Genomic DNA, 16,727 nt, shown 5'->3' with positions numbered 1-16,727 from the left:
AGCGTTAAGGAAAACAAAGACCAACAAAAGTTTCCTTTAAAAAAATGGGATGCTGAGGAAACTAGAAAGTAGGGCAACTTCTGGGGAAAAAACGGTAAATTGATATTAAGGCAAGTGAGAGAAGGATACTAGGAATATGTTGATGAAATAGGGTTGCTAACCTCCAGGTGGTATTGTAACCCAATTAGAGGCAAACCGAAGTGCAAACAGAAACCCACAAACAAGGCACTTACTGCAATAATTTACAAGAACTTTGTTACAAGTTCATTATTTTTTTAAAGTTATTTTCAAAGTGCTCAGTGCAAACAATATAATGGAAACAATCAATCAATAAATGTCCAATGTTTACATTCACAAGGAGAAAACTGAACAGCCGTATCTCTTTAAGAGAGTCCCACCATGAAACTCCAAGTCTTTTAGCGTTTCTTCATTGGTTTTCTTTACAAAATAGGAGACCCCCTTACTAATATGAATGCTGAAATAAAAATCATGAATGTTCTATGTTGTGAAATGAGATCCTTAACAGATGAGAGGAATTCCCATGTGAATTCGGAGAATCCTCCGCATCCAACGACTAAGTAGAGAAACAACAGGAACAATCCAATGTATGAATCTCAGATGTTTTTTCTTTTTTCAAAAGGTGGACTTCGAAGATGGATGTAGGGACCCAAGGAGCCCCCCGGCCCTACAAGCTGCCCCCCCCCCCAGGTGGTGGCTGGAGATCTCTCAGAATTACAACTGATCTTGAGGATACAAAGATCAATTCCCCCCGATAAAATGGCTGCTTTGGGAGGTGGATTTTATGGCATATCCACTGAGGTCCCGCCCCAAACCCCACATCCTAAATCTCCATGAGTTTCCCAATGTGGAGCTGGCGATGATGAAAACATTACAACAACCAATAAACATGTCTTCAAAACTTCTGTTTCAGAAGCAGGAAACAAGCCATAAAGATGATTAGACCATAAAAGATGAGAAAGGATTACTGAAGGGGCATAAGGAGAATTATTTTCCTCAGACTTCAAGGCAGAAGATGCTGGACATATACGCGTGTTTGAGTTGCTTTATTCTAGGGGGGCATCTGAAGAACTGAGTAAAAAAGGGCGACGAGAGAAAATTCTGTGTCTGTTTGTCAAATTAACTAGTCACTGGATCCAGATACAACTGGCTGTCATCAAAACTGGCTTCCTTCTGGAGGACTAGAATGTATCCAATGTTACATGAGGTTTTAAAAACAGAAACAGGAAATTACAGACTGGATAGCCTAATATCTGTCCTGGATAAATTAATAAAAAGTGTTATTAAAGCTGGAATGATTAAACGTGTAGAAGAACAAGACTTTCTGGGAAAATATCAGCATGGCTTTGGCAAAGGGAAGTTCTGCCTTGCTGCTTTTTTGGGAATTATTTGAGAGTGTCAATAAACTTATATATAGAGATGATCCAGGAGATCTATAAACCTGTGCTTCTCACTTGCCTTGAAAGCCCCTTGCTGGAGTTGCCATAAGTCAATCCTGATTTGCGTGAGGGCCTGCGGAAGCCCTGAAAAGACCTTTCAAAATGGAATGAATGGACTATACAATGGTGAAAGAGATTCAAATGTAAAGTGACGAGGAAGTCATTCCTTATTACTTATATGCTGATGGGAGTTTAAACTGGAAGTGATGGACTAGGAAAGAGATCTTTGGTTCACATTTTAAAGAGCTGCAGTTCCCTTAGTTGTCTTCCTGAGCAAGCTTCCCACAAAGTATTGATATTACATCCTACTGAGATACAGAAAAACCATCATAAGTAAACCCTTTGGGGCTGTTCTTTGGTTTTGTTGGGAATGATCTCTTTCCAAGACTCTTTCCAATGATCTCTTTGTTTCCAAGACTGTGCTTCGTGAGCTCTGGTTGTGGTAGCCCTACATTCTTTAAACAGCCTTTCTTCACTCTCTTGACATTAAAGCTATTACAGGCAATATAGGAAAAGAGGTCTTTTTCTTTCAGAAGCTGGCAGAAAACAAAGCTGATTGCACGGAATTGTTTTGTGAAGAATGACAAGTCTGCGGAGAGTTTTATGAGGTGCAAAAGGAAATCCAAATGTGCAAAGGCAAGGGCATCAACTAGTATAAAACTTATTATCGATATCTGGAGCCTGAAAGGAATGACTATATTACAGTTTGATGAAAACATTCATAACACTATTCATGGAATGTTGCCATTGTTGTTGGAACCAATGGCCTGAAAGGCCTCCTTTTGACTTCATCTATTCATTCTTAGGTGTTCAGTGGTCTACTTTTTTGGGGGTGGGGGCTGAGTTTTGAGTCTGCTTTTTTGATGTAGTTGATCATATCAATGACAGTAACAGAGCGAATTTAGGCAGAAAACTGATGTTGGTAAATCTGCAGTTCCTACAAAATTTGAACTAAAATAATTCAGGCTGGGATTCTTAGGAGGTGTAGGGGGCTAGATTTAGGAACAATGGATCACCCGGGGTACCAGCGCATTGGAGACAGCTGTCATGGGCTACCTAAGCAAGTTAGTTTCAGCCATGCTGGTCTGCAATAGAAGAGCAACATTTGAGTGCAGTAGCACATGAAAGACCAAGAAGATTTCCAGGGCATGAGCTTTTGGGAGTTAAAGCTCCCTTTGCTAGGCTATCTTGTTGGTCTTTAAGGTGCTACTGGACTTGAATCTTATATATCCTGTGTTCTTCTTTCTTTGTGAAACTGGAAATGCTGATGTGTTTGGTCAGTGCTGTGCAAGCACTTTTTTAAAAAAAATGTAATTATTCATTAAAAAAACCCATGCATCGGTATGTCAACAAAAAGCATGCAGATGAGTGATTGTGATATAAATTATATAAATATGATATAAATGAACTGAACACCATGAGCTTATTACTTATTGCTGACAGGGGTCTAAACTGGCAGTGACGCACTAGGAAAGAGATCTTTGGATCACGTTTTAAAGATGTGTTTTTATTCATGTGTACGACGTGTCCTGAATAAATACAGATTTACAGATCCTAGCATGGCAAACTCATGGTGTTGTTTGATGAGGATAATATCCGAGTGCCAGTCGTGCCCCAGAGCTATGACACTGGCCAAAAATACAAGAAAAACAAGGTATCCAAAGGTGCCTCATCCCTTCAGGCACCGTTTGGTCTCGGAGCAACAAGTTAACCAGCATTCTAGTTAAAGCTTTTTAATTTAATTTAAAGACTTCTTGGGGTGACACTTAGCACTTTGTTGTTAGCACTAATCTGTAATAAGCCAGGGCTCCTCACTTACCAGGAAATTCCTTTGTTGGCCGCAGGGTGCAGGGCATTAGGCAGGGCAGGCCCCATGCTGCCTCATCCCAGGTGGGAACCAATGAACGTGGGCTGCCTGGCTGGCCAATTGGGAGTGGCCTGGCTGGGCGGTGGGAGGGCCAGGGCTTTTTTTCAGCGGGAATGCGGTGGAACGGAGTTCCGGCACCTCTTGAAAATGGTCACATGGCTGGTGGCCCCGCCCCCTGATCTCCAGACAGAGGGGAGTTTAGATTGCCCTCCGCGGCGTGGAGGGCAATCTAAACTCCCCTCTGTCCGGAGATCAGGGGGCAGGGCCACCAGCCATGTGACCATTTTCTCCGAGGGCAACCCACTGAGTTCCACCACCTCTTTTCCCAGAAAAAAAGCCCTGGGGACGGCCCCCTGGTCCACAGACCTGGTGAGGGCGGACCTTGCTCAGGTCTGTGGGCGGGGCATAAAGGGAAGAGCCAGCCAGGCTTGTGCTCCACATGCAGTGGCCTGTGATCGACATCCTGCCCACCCTCCCCTTGGCTTCATCAGGTATGGCTCAGTTGGAGTCTTGGCCTCTCTTACTTTGCTGGGTCTTCTTTTCACATCAGGCTGGTTGCTGTTTACACCACGGTCACAACTTTGGTAGGGGTGGTTTGGCATGGGGCATGGATCTTTTGCGGGGGGAAACAGTCGGCAGGCACTGTTTCCCTTATGGGATCTTGGGAGCATGGCACAGAAGAGGTAAGCCCAGCTTGGAGGCTTCTGGGGCGTGTTCGCCCCCAGATGGCAGGGGAACCACACAGAGGTCTGCACCCACATGGCTTCCCACTGACTGCCTTTCCACAGTTTCCTCTCAGCAGGCAGGCTGAAGAGATGTGATGTCGTTGACCGGCAGGCAGATCAGCCGATCCTTGGATCTATGCCCCATGAGGCACCAATGCCCTTTAAAGCTATATTGGATAAAGGTGTGGCTTTTCCAACTCCATTTGAGGTCTCTGTGTCTGCTGTAGCCTTGACCCTCGCCCTCCAGCTCTCAAACTGGCCCTGCAACAGGAGAGCCAGTTTGGTGTAGTGGTTAAGGACAAGGGGCCTGTGATCTGAAGAACTGGGTTTGATTCCCCACTCCTCCACTTGAAGCCAGCTGCATGATCTTGGGTCAGTCACAGCTTCTAGGAGCTCTCTCAGCCCCACCCACCTCACAGGGTGTTTGTTGTGAGGACAATAATGACATGCTTTGTAAACTGCTCTGAGTGGATGTTACGTTGTCCTGAAGGGTGGTATATAAATCGAATGTTGTTGTTGTTATTAAGTGTTTTGCTCCAATGTCGCTGTTTGTTATTTAGGCCTCTGCAACTAGAAAATCCAACAGCAATCAACACATACGACAACAGGACAAAAGCAGTCTGCAGAATGTCACCTCCCAGCTGATGGATGGAAAAGAGACACTGGAGTTTGGACAGCTGGAGAACATCTTTGCCTCCTGTTAACTTCCTGCGGCTCATGGTACCTTTGAAAAGTGGAACGTATTAGCATCACTAGGATTCGGAGCTCCTGGCTGAAGGGAGAGTTATAAAAGAAGTGGAATAAAAATTGGTCCGATGCTCACCCTTCCCCCCCCCTTTGGAGTAAAACTGAGATCCAGAAAGGTCTACCCACTAACCTCCCCCAACAGCCTTCGTGTGTCCTCCCGGATTGTTCTCTGTTATGAAGCAAGATGAGAATTTTCTTTTAAAGCTTTAGCTCCTGCAAATGTCAGGAGGGCACTGCTAAGAATGCAAGTCACATTTTGCCCTCCGAAGATACATTTTAAATAAGCTTGACCTGTAAATGGAGAACGTTTGGTGAGATGATAAACCAGCAGTTCTTTTATATATATTTGATTGTGGAGTGCAGATGGGGGGCAGGTCAAGGTCAGAAGCACAGAAGAGAACATCCATCAGTGACTTGCAGGTAGAGGGAGAATACGGGCGATCCATTTGTAGAGCACTACAAGAGTATCTTAAGGGACCAAAACAGCAGAGAGTAGGACACACACAGAGATGCCTCTTCAAGGGTACAGCATATAGAACCTTGTCAATAACAAGGACGAAGGTCTAGTGGCAGATAACGAGAAGTCTTTGAAAACTTTAGTATCCTTCTAAAAGGTAGCCCGGGAACTGGAATTTCAGGTGGCCTCTGGCGAGAGCCACTTGGAATGCACTCCCCGCTCTTCTGAAAGATCTGGTGGGTAGCAGGGTCACATTTCCCAAAGAGCAGATATCTTAAGTCTAACATTCATGGAGGAAAACCTTTCCAAGTATTTCACAAAATGCATTTTTTGTTTTGCAACGAAGTCAAATAGAAGAAGAGACTTGACACATGGGAGTTTGCAATGTATTCCATGATACTAATGAGAGCTGCATGGCACAACCAGATATACGGAAAGTCTCCTACACATGTATTTAAAAATATTTTCATATTTTAAATGTTACTATCCCACCTTATCTCACTTAAGGCTCAAGGCGGTTAACATTGCAACAACCAGGTTTTGTGGATGCAAAATTAAAATGGCAAGGATACAAAGGAATCCTTCCTTTCCCCTTTTCTATTCTCTCTCCAATAATTTTGTCAGAATACAGATGGTTAGACCCAGGGTTGGAATTAAGGGTCTACCTAGTATACCTAGTAACAACCTACTTTTTTATTATCTTGGGGTCTCAGGAACTAACTATGCACCAAGAGAACTTTCAAACAGACATGAGTTGCACGTTCTTGGCTGGGAACTGAATTCGCAAGTACACAAGGGCCCGATTTTAGACCACCAGTTTGTCACCCCTGCTGTGAATGATGGAACCAAGAGGACATGTCAGATCTATGCAAAGCCAATAACAAGAAGGATACACAGTGTAGTAACAGCAATATAAATAATCAGTGTGAAAACAGGCAAATTTGAACCAGTATTTAGACAAAATGCTTTATATAATATATCCTTTATACAGCCTAGTTATTATAAACACATTTACAAAATATCTACCATTAAATATAGGTACTCTTACATCCAACCTTACAATAGCCAGACACAATGAAATATAAAGTCCACAATATTGTTGATAGCAGATAGCCTTAAATGATAAATTCCAGCTTCAACAGAATGTCCCTTCCATTTTAAACTTCAATTGTGGCTGCCGTGTAGCCTGAGGTTACTCATTTCAGCTTAGCTTTTATCAAAAACACAATTCCCACATAAGACAAATAGCTTATGCATAAGGCACAACAATACCAACTCCATTCAAGTACACTTTTAAGCCATATTAGCCATTAAACCATTTCTGCAGGAGCAGCGTCCGCCAGTATTTCCCTCTGGCAACTAGGCAATGCAGCAATCCCAAGAATACGGGCAAAAGTTCTTAACTGGAGTCCTTCTTGGACACCAAAACTTGCATTTCAGCCTTTTTCATATGCTAATGCTGTTCATGTGGGCAGAATCCAGAGGGGGACTCCGAGTCCAGTATGTGTATATTTTTCCATTGCTTTCCAGGTGGATTGAAGCATTGAATCCTCTCCTCTCTTGCACCTGTGAAAAATAGGCAGTCCCAAATGCGCTGATACCAAGTTAAGATTGATGGCTAGTTCCATCCCAACCTTTCTGTGGTTGATCTGGGGCCTTCCCGTTGGCTTGCCTACTATTTGAACTGGTCCTGCAGCTGCCCCTTCCACAGGAGTTTAATCTATAGCAGTTAATAGGTGAGAAAGCTGAAAGCCATGGCATAAAAAAACCCTTACCAGCTAACTTTTGCACATCAAATTCTTCTTAAAGGGACAGGAGCAGGTGCAGTCCATTTTATTTCCTGGCTAGCGGGCAACGATAAACAACATGGAACAAATTCACACTGCAGACCTGGACACAAGGGCCAGTTGCGTTATGGTCTGTACTGGGGAGCTGATCCACAGGCCAAGAACATAGCGTCAGTTATAAATACAGTGCTATTATAAATGGATACAAGTGCACAGTAACCATTAAAAAGGGTGCATCTGTGTGTAACTTACGGTTTTAGCCTGCAAAATGCACTGTTGTTAAGAGATCCAGCTCTTCCATAAAAAAAGCTGTGATTTGCACCAATGCTCATGATTCATCAGTCTTGCTACACACATGTAGGGAATGTACACATGTACATTCTAGCCCTTTTCAAACAGTCAGCTTGGGATAGGGTTGCCAGCTCCAAGTTGGGAAATTCCTGGAGATCTGGGGAGTGAAACCTGGAGAAAGAGGTGTTTGGGGAGGGAAAGGACCTTGGCATGGCATAATTCCATAGAGTCCACCCCCTCAAAGTAGCCATTTTCTTCAGGTGAACTGATCTCTGTGGCCTGGAGACCAGTTGTAATTCCGGGAGATCTCCAGCCACTACCTGGAGGCTGGCAACCCTAGCTTGGGATAGTGTGGCTGAGTTCAGGCACAATGTAGCTAGGTATTTTAGCTACAGTAGTTGGTGAAACGAGGATTTGGCTCACAGACAATTGCTGAAGTTCTATGGTTGTTGTAGTTTGTGATAATCCACACATTGACACTGAGAGATGTCTGTCTTTTGGTGCTACACCGCTGAAGATGCCAGTCACAGCTGCTGGCGAAACATCAGGAACTACAATGCCAAGACCATGGCCATACAGCCTGGAAAATCTACAACAACCAATGTTCTCTGGCCGTGAAAGTCTTCAACAATATTTCGACAATATATGCTGAAGTTCTAGTTTGTTTTGACAGTTTCGTTGCCTATAGTCTAGCCAGGCATTTCTGTAGTAGGGGGATGTGTGGGTGATGCTGGGGAACAAGCCAGGATGAGGCCAAGATGTACAGATGTCACATGAAACCACAGTTAAAAATTGTAGTGGTTAAAAACCAGCTTCAAAATATGGTTTCAGGTCTCCGTTTGATGGACTCTAAATAACTAGTCAGTTTGCAAGACCTGAGCAAGGCTGTTAATGATAGGACATTTTGGAGGTAATTAATTCATAGGGTCTCTATAACCTGGAAGTGACTTGAAAGCACATAACACTAACACACAATTAACCATACTTAGTAGATAGGACCATGTTTAGACAATCACACATATCATAGTGAGTTTAGTCCAGGGTCCCTAACCTTGCTGAGCCTGTAGTTAATACTGAAATTTTGAGAACAAACACGGGGTGTTATGACAAAATGGCTGCCTTGGGGACAGGAGCCAATCACAAAATGTTGGGATGTTCCAAGTCAAGCATCCTCTTGTGATGGAGGCAACTGTTTCTGAATGGGTGCTTTCTGCAGACACAAATATGCTTGGTTCTAAAGCGGTTTCTACTCTACCAAGATAGATATCTAGGACTGAGAGCAGAACCACAAGTGACAAAAGGCACAGATTGGACACTTGTCAGCTTCCCTCAAGTTTTGATGGGAAATGTAGGCATCCTGGTCTTGCAGCTTGGCTCTCCGACTGCTGTCCAATGGACTTTTCAACTGTCACTTGTCCAACATTCCACCAAGCTGCCTACATTTCCCATCAAAACTTGAGGGAAGCTGACAAGTGTCCAACCTGTGCCTTTTGTCACTTGTGGTTCTGCTCTATGTCTTTGCTTTGGGAAAGAAAGACACAGGCACCAGGAAATTCATCTGCGGGCACCATGGTATCCATGGTTGGTATGGTGGGAATTACTGGTTTACTTAAACCTTGGTTTTATGGTATGATTGAAGTAAGCCTGCGTGTGTGAGTTTGAGTGGGATCTCAGAAGAAGCCTCTACCCTTGACCTTTAGAATCAATCTACAATGGGAACAGACCTTAGGAACACACAAACTGCATGCACGTAGATTCTATGCACATGATAAAGCAGGTGCTTCAACTGCACAGACACCCTTATGCACATACGGATGGTACATTGGAGGCTCTCTTCTCACTGCAGACTGGATGTGCAATGGTTAAAGGTTGGTTCCACCCTCACAATCCCATTATTCCCCACTCCCCATGTTCACACTCCCTGGTTGAACACCATTTCCTAGACTTGTAGTTCTCATCACAGACCTGATAATATTATTTAAGAATAAACTTGGAAAACTTGGCAGTCCAACAGAGAGGGGCATGATCTCCGGACTGTTCCTGCCAAAAATATTTGCTGGAAGAGAATGACCTTCCAGCCTACCATTTCTGAGACCAATCTGATTACTCTGTCTTGAGCAGCTAAATAGGTTTCTGCTTGACAGCTGCGCACCATCTAATAGCTATTTAATTATTCTGTTCAAGAGAACCAAGAGAATGCTTATGTCTATCTTGTTCAATCTACCTTTATACTTATCTGTGGAGTCGGTTATTGCAAATGTGCAGAATTTCACTGGTGATGGCCCAACCAGGGAGAAATGATCTAAGCTGTGGCTACAGCCAAACGTTGTTCGAAACCAGAGGCAAGTAAAATGGAACTAAGACCTGCTCATTCATACCACTGGAAGGACTTGGCTCTAAGTTAGACAGACAGACAGACAGACAGTTTCACTTTTCAAGTAAAAGTCCTCAAAGCAGTTTACAGCACAGTAAAATATAACACAATAAAATGCTAGTAAGACACAATAAAATTCAGGGAAAAGGACAAATCTATAAAATACAATAGAAATCAATAAAAACTATAAAAATAAAATACAAAATTCCAATGATGCACCCACCCCCTGCACACCTGTGGGATAAACAGCAACTTTGGTAGATATTTAGGTATTTAGATCAGGGAAGTAGCATGGGAACTAAAGGGTTAAACAGCACCTCCCTGATCCAGTTCAGCCTTTTCCCCAGTATGGGTGCTTGGAATAGACCTTCCAATATCTTCTAACATCTCATCTGGATTGAACCTGCAATGTCTGAGATTTCACTAGGCACTGGTCATATGTTTTCATAAGATCTAGAAACTTAAAAAAAAATCCGTGAACAAATCCAAGATGCTGAATTCTGAAATACACACGTCTTTATTTATTTGAAATGATTATGTATGCACACTTGAGAGGCAACTTCCTATATCAAGTGTACAGATCTTACCATCTGGTCTGTCAAAATAGTTCCTAGAGTCATCTCATGATGTAAAACGTGACAGTAGAACAGATCTTAACTATTGTTCCTGTTGGTTTTCCCTTGTTTTCAGAACACACTCGGATTTTTTCAAAATGTCCATTCCACTGGCTTGCTATGATGTGTCATGTTGGACAGCACCTTGGAAAAGAGCTGAAGTTGCCATTTGGATGGCTTACAGCACAACGTGAATTCCTACAGCTGCCAATGCCAACTGGCGCATGGATGTCTGGCACATGGAGCAAGCTTAGATGTGTAGATTACTGATGAACTCTACAGATATAAAATGAAGCAGGAGACTGGGAAGAAAAAGAGATGGTACTCCTGAGAGGCCTGGGGAGAGGGGTGAGATAGCCAGGGGACATCTTACCATTCGTGAAGGATCCTGGTTTCGTTATAGGCACAGAGGGGTCTTGAAATACCCATGTATCATCCTGGAAAAAGGTGCTGAGAAACTCCCACATGGCCGCTGTCTCCTATCTCCTAATAATTACTTCCCATTTTGAAATAACGAATCCTCTTTGTCATAGGTCTGGCTCTCACCAGGTATGTCAGGTTAGGCCCAGAGTTGGATCCAGTCAGCTTTTTCACTATGAGCCAAGCTACAAGTGATGCCTGACACAGGTTGGACACTTGTCAGCTTCCCTCAAGTTTTGATGGGAAATGTAGGCGTCCTGGTCTTGCAGCTTGGCTCTCCAACTGCTGTCCAATGGACTTTTCAACTGTCACTTCTCCAACATTCCGCCAAGCTGCCTACATTTCCCATCAAAACTTGAAGGAAGCTGACAAGTGTCCAACCTGAGTCAGGCGTCACTTGTAGTTTGGCTCTCAGTCTCACACAGTTCCCATCTTTACTCCAGGCCCCAACCCACATGGCTTTTGCCCACACTGGCCTCATGATTGCCAGCTAGGCTTCCCAGTGTCCACTCCTCTGATCCAACCCCCAGTACCCCACCCTCAATAATTTGAGGAGTAGGAGAAAAAATGTAGGGAGGATAGTGTTGATGGTGATGCTCTAGGAATTTCCCTGATCTCTATGTTAAGGAGCAGGGGTCCCCATTGTGGTGTATGTGGGTGCCATGGCACCCACCAACAACTTTCTTGGCACCCACCAAGTATTTTAGAAAATGAATGGGGGGGGGGGCTGGTGGGCTTTTTGCCCACAAGGCTTCTGATTAGCCATTGGAGATTTGATTGTGTAGATTTTAAAAAATGTTGCTTTGCCAGGAGCTGTCCCCACAGCAGAAGGATCATCCCTGTATGACTGAAGGTAAGCTGAGGCTACCATTTTGTGGCTGTGCACACCATGCTGTGTCAGAATTCTGAAGGCTCAAGAAGTTTAGGGACCCCTATCCTTGTTTGTCACCTGGAAGAGATAAACAACATCTGTGGCACTCTAGGAATCCTCCCAGTCTCTATGGTCTTTACTGTAGAGATTGGGGAAATTCCTAGAGTGTATCTGGAACTCCTCCCTCCCCAGCCACCACTCTAAAAAATCTCACTGCATTTTCCCACACAAAGATGGCGATTTTATCCCCAGCGTAGCCTTTTTTGGTGATCCAAGGCATCTCTGCTTCCTTTTTTTCACCAACAGTAAAGCTGGTTGGATCCATCCCTAAGTCTGTAGCACTCAGTCAGCAATATGAGCTTGCCTTTTACCCAGTCAGATAGCTGATCCATGTAGTTTAGCACTATGGATTCTGTAAGCACCTTTCTGGGATCCCAGGTAGAGAAAGGTCTTTCCCAACACCGGCTACCTGAAATATTTCAACGGAAACTCTCAGAGATCAAATCTGGCTGTACATTCAGAGTTGGTGCTGTAACCCACTGAGCAATAATCATTCTTTTTCCCAATGAAAGGCTCCCACTGAAACCTCTGGCACCTTCAAAGTGTCATTTGAAAGCTCATAGATATCGCCACAGCTTAAGGGAGTAAGAGAAAAAAAAGAAAATGCCTCCTGAGTGTTCAAAGGCCTTGGACATGGTAGGTCAAGCCCCCTGTGACATCAGGGCAGTCAAGCCAGCGGCAGTGAAGCGTCACATAGCGAATGTTCCGATTTCTGTCCATCTTTTCTATAGGGCTTTTTGGTTGATTCTCTTTTAGGATGCAAAGACTTCAAATTTTACATTTAAATTCTGGGCTTCATTGTATGGTTTTAATCTTTTGAACACTGATTTTCATTGCTGCGAGTCCTTTGGCTCTTTATTGATTTGTGAACCACCTTTGAACAGGAACAGAGACATTTTGCTAACCTAAATGAAATAAATGTATAAACAAATGCTTATTTATGTATTGGTTTGGAACATGTGTATCTGGCCTCTCCATAATTGACTGGAGGCTGCTTACAGCAAAACAATAAAACAAAACAAGAAATAAACATAAAAACAAGTCATGCCAATGTTCTGTGATGTTATATATTAAGACATCATAACAGACCCATTGCTTAAACTTGTTGTTAAGGCACAGCAAAAAAAGATGTTGTTAATGGTGTTTAGTACAGTCGTGCACTGATGATTCAATATATGTGTATAGGGGGCATGCATTGACTGCCACCCCTTTTATGCTCCTGAGTTTCATGCACTGGATGGCACATGTGCATAGCAGCTTACACATGCAGATCCTAGTACACACAGAATCAAATAGCATGGTTTGCATACCTTAAAATTATGGATTACCTAGTAGGAGCCTGTGTGCATTCAGATTTGTATGGACATGAAGGTAACATGTGCGTGGAAGGCGGGGGGGGGGGGGAGGGAGGACAAAGAGTGAATTGTGATCTCATTTAATATAGGCTCCAGCCATTTCAGAGGCATCAGACAGGGTTGCCAGCCCTGCGCTGGAAATATCTGGGAGTTTTTTTGGGGTGTGTGTGCATGGGAAAGGGAACATCTCTGATGCAGCAACATCACTTTGGGGTAGGGTTGTCAGATGGCTTTCCCCCCACAACTGGATGGGGGCCCTGGTAGCACTTCTTTAAAAAAAATTTTTTTTTGCACATGCACACAAAGCATGTGTGCACTCCTGGCCCTAGCTGTTGACATCACTTCTGCAACATAATCAGTGGAGCATCTGGTAAGAGGCTAGGCAGGCCAGCCGGCCGGCCAGCTACTCCCTGGGTGCGCAGTAGGCTGGATGTTTGGGCAAGTGGGCTGGGCAGTTGTGTGAGCGGGCTGGCTGCTTCCTGGTCACCCAGCAGATTGGGCAGGTGAATGGGGTGGCTGTTTCCCAGGCACACAGCAGGCCAGCTTGCTTGCCTTCACGGCACATATGCACCAGGTGTCCAGGTTTTCTATTTTGTTTCCCCTGATCAGTCTGGCAAAAAAGGACTGTCTGAGGGAAAACCAGACACCTAGCAACCCTACTTTGGGATGATCGTCCGGATGTGACACCACCACCACCTTGTGTCACTCTAGGAATTTCCCCAATCTCTATGGTAAAACATAGAGGTTGAGGGGATTTCTAGAGCAATACAGATGTGATGACAGGAAGTGATGTCACATCTAGTGATGCAGCCTTGCTCCCCTTTTTCCTACTGCAAAATTGAGTGAGAAAAGAGCTGGGGTTATCAGATGGGGGCAGGAAGTAAGACGAGGCATCATGCTTTGTGAGTTATCTGAACAGGTCCTGCTATGACAAAGAAGAGTGCACCTCACAGTCCGGGTGTGATAGCATAGTGTTCAGATTACAAGAGCAGAGGCAAGAAACAGAGATTCAGAACTGCACACTTTTATGCAGGCCCAACTCATATTCTTGCTGGAATAGAGTGCCATCTGCTGTTCATTTATGTGGCTATCATGAAAAATGTGGATTTCACTGGAAAAGCACTTGTATGCCTGCTTGAGGCCATTGCAGCTCTTGCCAGCCCTCGTCCTGAAATACAATGGCTGGCATTGCTAAAGACAAGTTTGTGTTAAAAAGAACAGATACAAACGTTATCTTCCTTGTCAGAAGCAAATGCTTTGAACACTGAAAAGGCGATTGAGTTTTTATTCCCCTTTTCTGAGACTATATAGATGTGCAGATTTAGTTGCATAGAGAACGATCCCAGGCAGATCTACTCAGAATTCTACTAAGGTCTATTCAGTGGAGGTTACTACCAGCAAAGTGTTCTTAGGATTGCATTGTGTCTTAATTTTGCATGACAGGCATATAATTATATGCTGGATTTTTCTTGTAACCTGGATCGCTTTTAGTTTGGCTTCAGGCTGGCCTATGGGACAGAGATGGCCTGGTGGCTTTAGTTGATGACCTCTGTCTGAATGTTGACAAAGGCCATGTATCTTTGAGTCTCTCTGCATGAGGCATCTTACACAAGAACGCTCAAATGTAGGGAAATACAATGCTAGCCAGGAAGCGTAGTCCATTTCACCTCTCTACAGAGCTGGCAAGGATCCCTGGTCAGAGGGTTTGCTAATTTCCTCTTTGCCTCTGGGAAGGCTCTGTCAATTTCACTTTCCCTTCAGGGAGGCAAAAAGGAAATTAACAAACCCTCTGAGGAGATCTTTGCCAGCTCTATAGAGAGGTGAAATCGACAGAACCTTTGGATCTGTCTTTTTAAACTACACTTCCGGGCTAACATTGAGTCTCTCTACACTTGATCATTCTTGTGTAAGATGCCTTGTGTAGAGAGACTCTTTGTTGCTCTTACTGGACTTATCTGCAGCCTTTGATTCAGTGGACCATGCCGTCTTGTTGAGGCATCTGGAGGAAGAAGCAGGTGTAAGGGGATGTACTTTGGACTGGTTCAAATCAACCTTCACTGACTGGACTCAAAGCATTGCTGTTGGAGATGAGTTGTCACCAGAGTGGGAACTGCTCTACTTTCATTATTTTCTTACTACCTTGCTTTTCTCCACAATGAGGATTCAAAGTGCCTCGCAACATGATTCTCCCCTTCTCCATTTTACCCTCACAATAACAACCCTGCGAGGGAGGTCAGCCTGAGAATGAATGCCCCTCAGTCACCTAGCAAACTTTTGTGGGAGGGCAGAGATTTGCAACTGGGCCGCTCAGATGCTAGTCCAGCACGCTAAACACTTGTGCACGAGAGTGAAACCAGGTATTTTTGTATATGTGATGTGTGCACAGGCATTTGGATTGCCTTCTGAGAACGCTGGCTGCTTCTAGGGGACAGAGTTCATGGATTAAGTTTTGAGTGGGAAGACATAAAATAAATGCTATTTTCAGACTTCTGCAATCAGGTTTTTGGGCTGTTGTAGCTTCACCTTACTCCCTCTTTGCCTCCACCATTTTACCAGCCCGACGTGGGACTGAAGCATCTCTGCATGTATGATGTACGTCCACTCAATGCTCCTACTGGGTTCTTCCCAGGTATTCTTGCTTTCATCAGATTTAGACTATCATTTGTATGATTAAAGGGGGAAAGTAGGTCAGTCCACCTGATCATTTTGCAAGATGCCCATGAGGGCTGGGAGCATAACTCAGCAGCTGTTCCCTGCTAATTTGTTTGACAATGATACCAGATGTTAACAATAGTTTCGTGAAGAATCTCTAAGTGAAGAACAATATTTGCTAAATGTTTCGCTCCCCAAGCCATGAATTTTAGAAAGGGGGTGGGGGAAACAACAGCATTCTTGGCAGACACCTTGAAAAGTAAAAACAAATTATGTAGGTTTGGGAAAAAGCAATGTAATATTGCAATATGCTTAAATGCAATTAGCCAAAAAGCCAATTAGGGCTGTGTTGCGCATTTATTTTCCCTGGGTATAGCCCTGGTTTGGATGTAGTTTTGCCAACCTCCTGGTGGGGCTTGGAGTTCTCCTGGGATTACAACAACAACAACAACAACAACAACAACAACAACAACAACAACAACAACAACAACAACAACAACAACAACAACAACAACAACATTGAATTTATATGCTGCCCTTCAGGCAACTTATCACCCACTCAGAGCAGCTGACAAAGTATGTTATTATTATCCCCACAACAACAATCACCCTGTGAGGCGGATGGGGCTGAGAGAGCTCAGAGAGAGCTGTGACTGACCCAAGGTCACCCAGCTGGCTTCAAGTGGAGGTGTAGGGAATCAAACCCGGTTCTCCAGATTAGAGTCCTACCGCTCTTAACCACTACACCAAGCCGGCTCTAAATAGATATGTTCCCCTGGATAAAATGGAGGATGGACTCTATGGCATTATAACCCTGTGAAGTCTCCCCAAACCCTGCCCTTCCCAGGCCCTACCCTCAAATTTCCAGGAATTTCGCAACCTGGAGCTGGCAACCATAGTGGAGAGATATGTTCTGAAATCCCATGCTTTCTAGATTCATGAAGGCTGGGTTCAGATTTGGACTGTGGCACGTGGTTAAGAGGGGCTTAGACATACCATGTACTCAAGCAGCTCTGAGGGGGACATTGTTTGCCATGTTAGGGTGCACAT

This window comes from Eublepharis macularius, chromosome 16 (assembly GCF_028583425.1).
Source record: "Eublepharis macularius isolate TG4126 chromosome 16, MPM_Emac_v1.0, whole genome shotgun sequence".
NCBI lineage: Eukaryota > Metazoa > Chordata > Lepidosauria > Squamata > Eublepharidae > Eublepharis > Eublepharis macularius.
The sequence above is the reverse complement of the archived record's forward strand: the minus strand, read 5'-3'. Positions refer to the sequence as shown.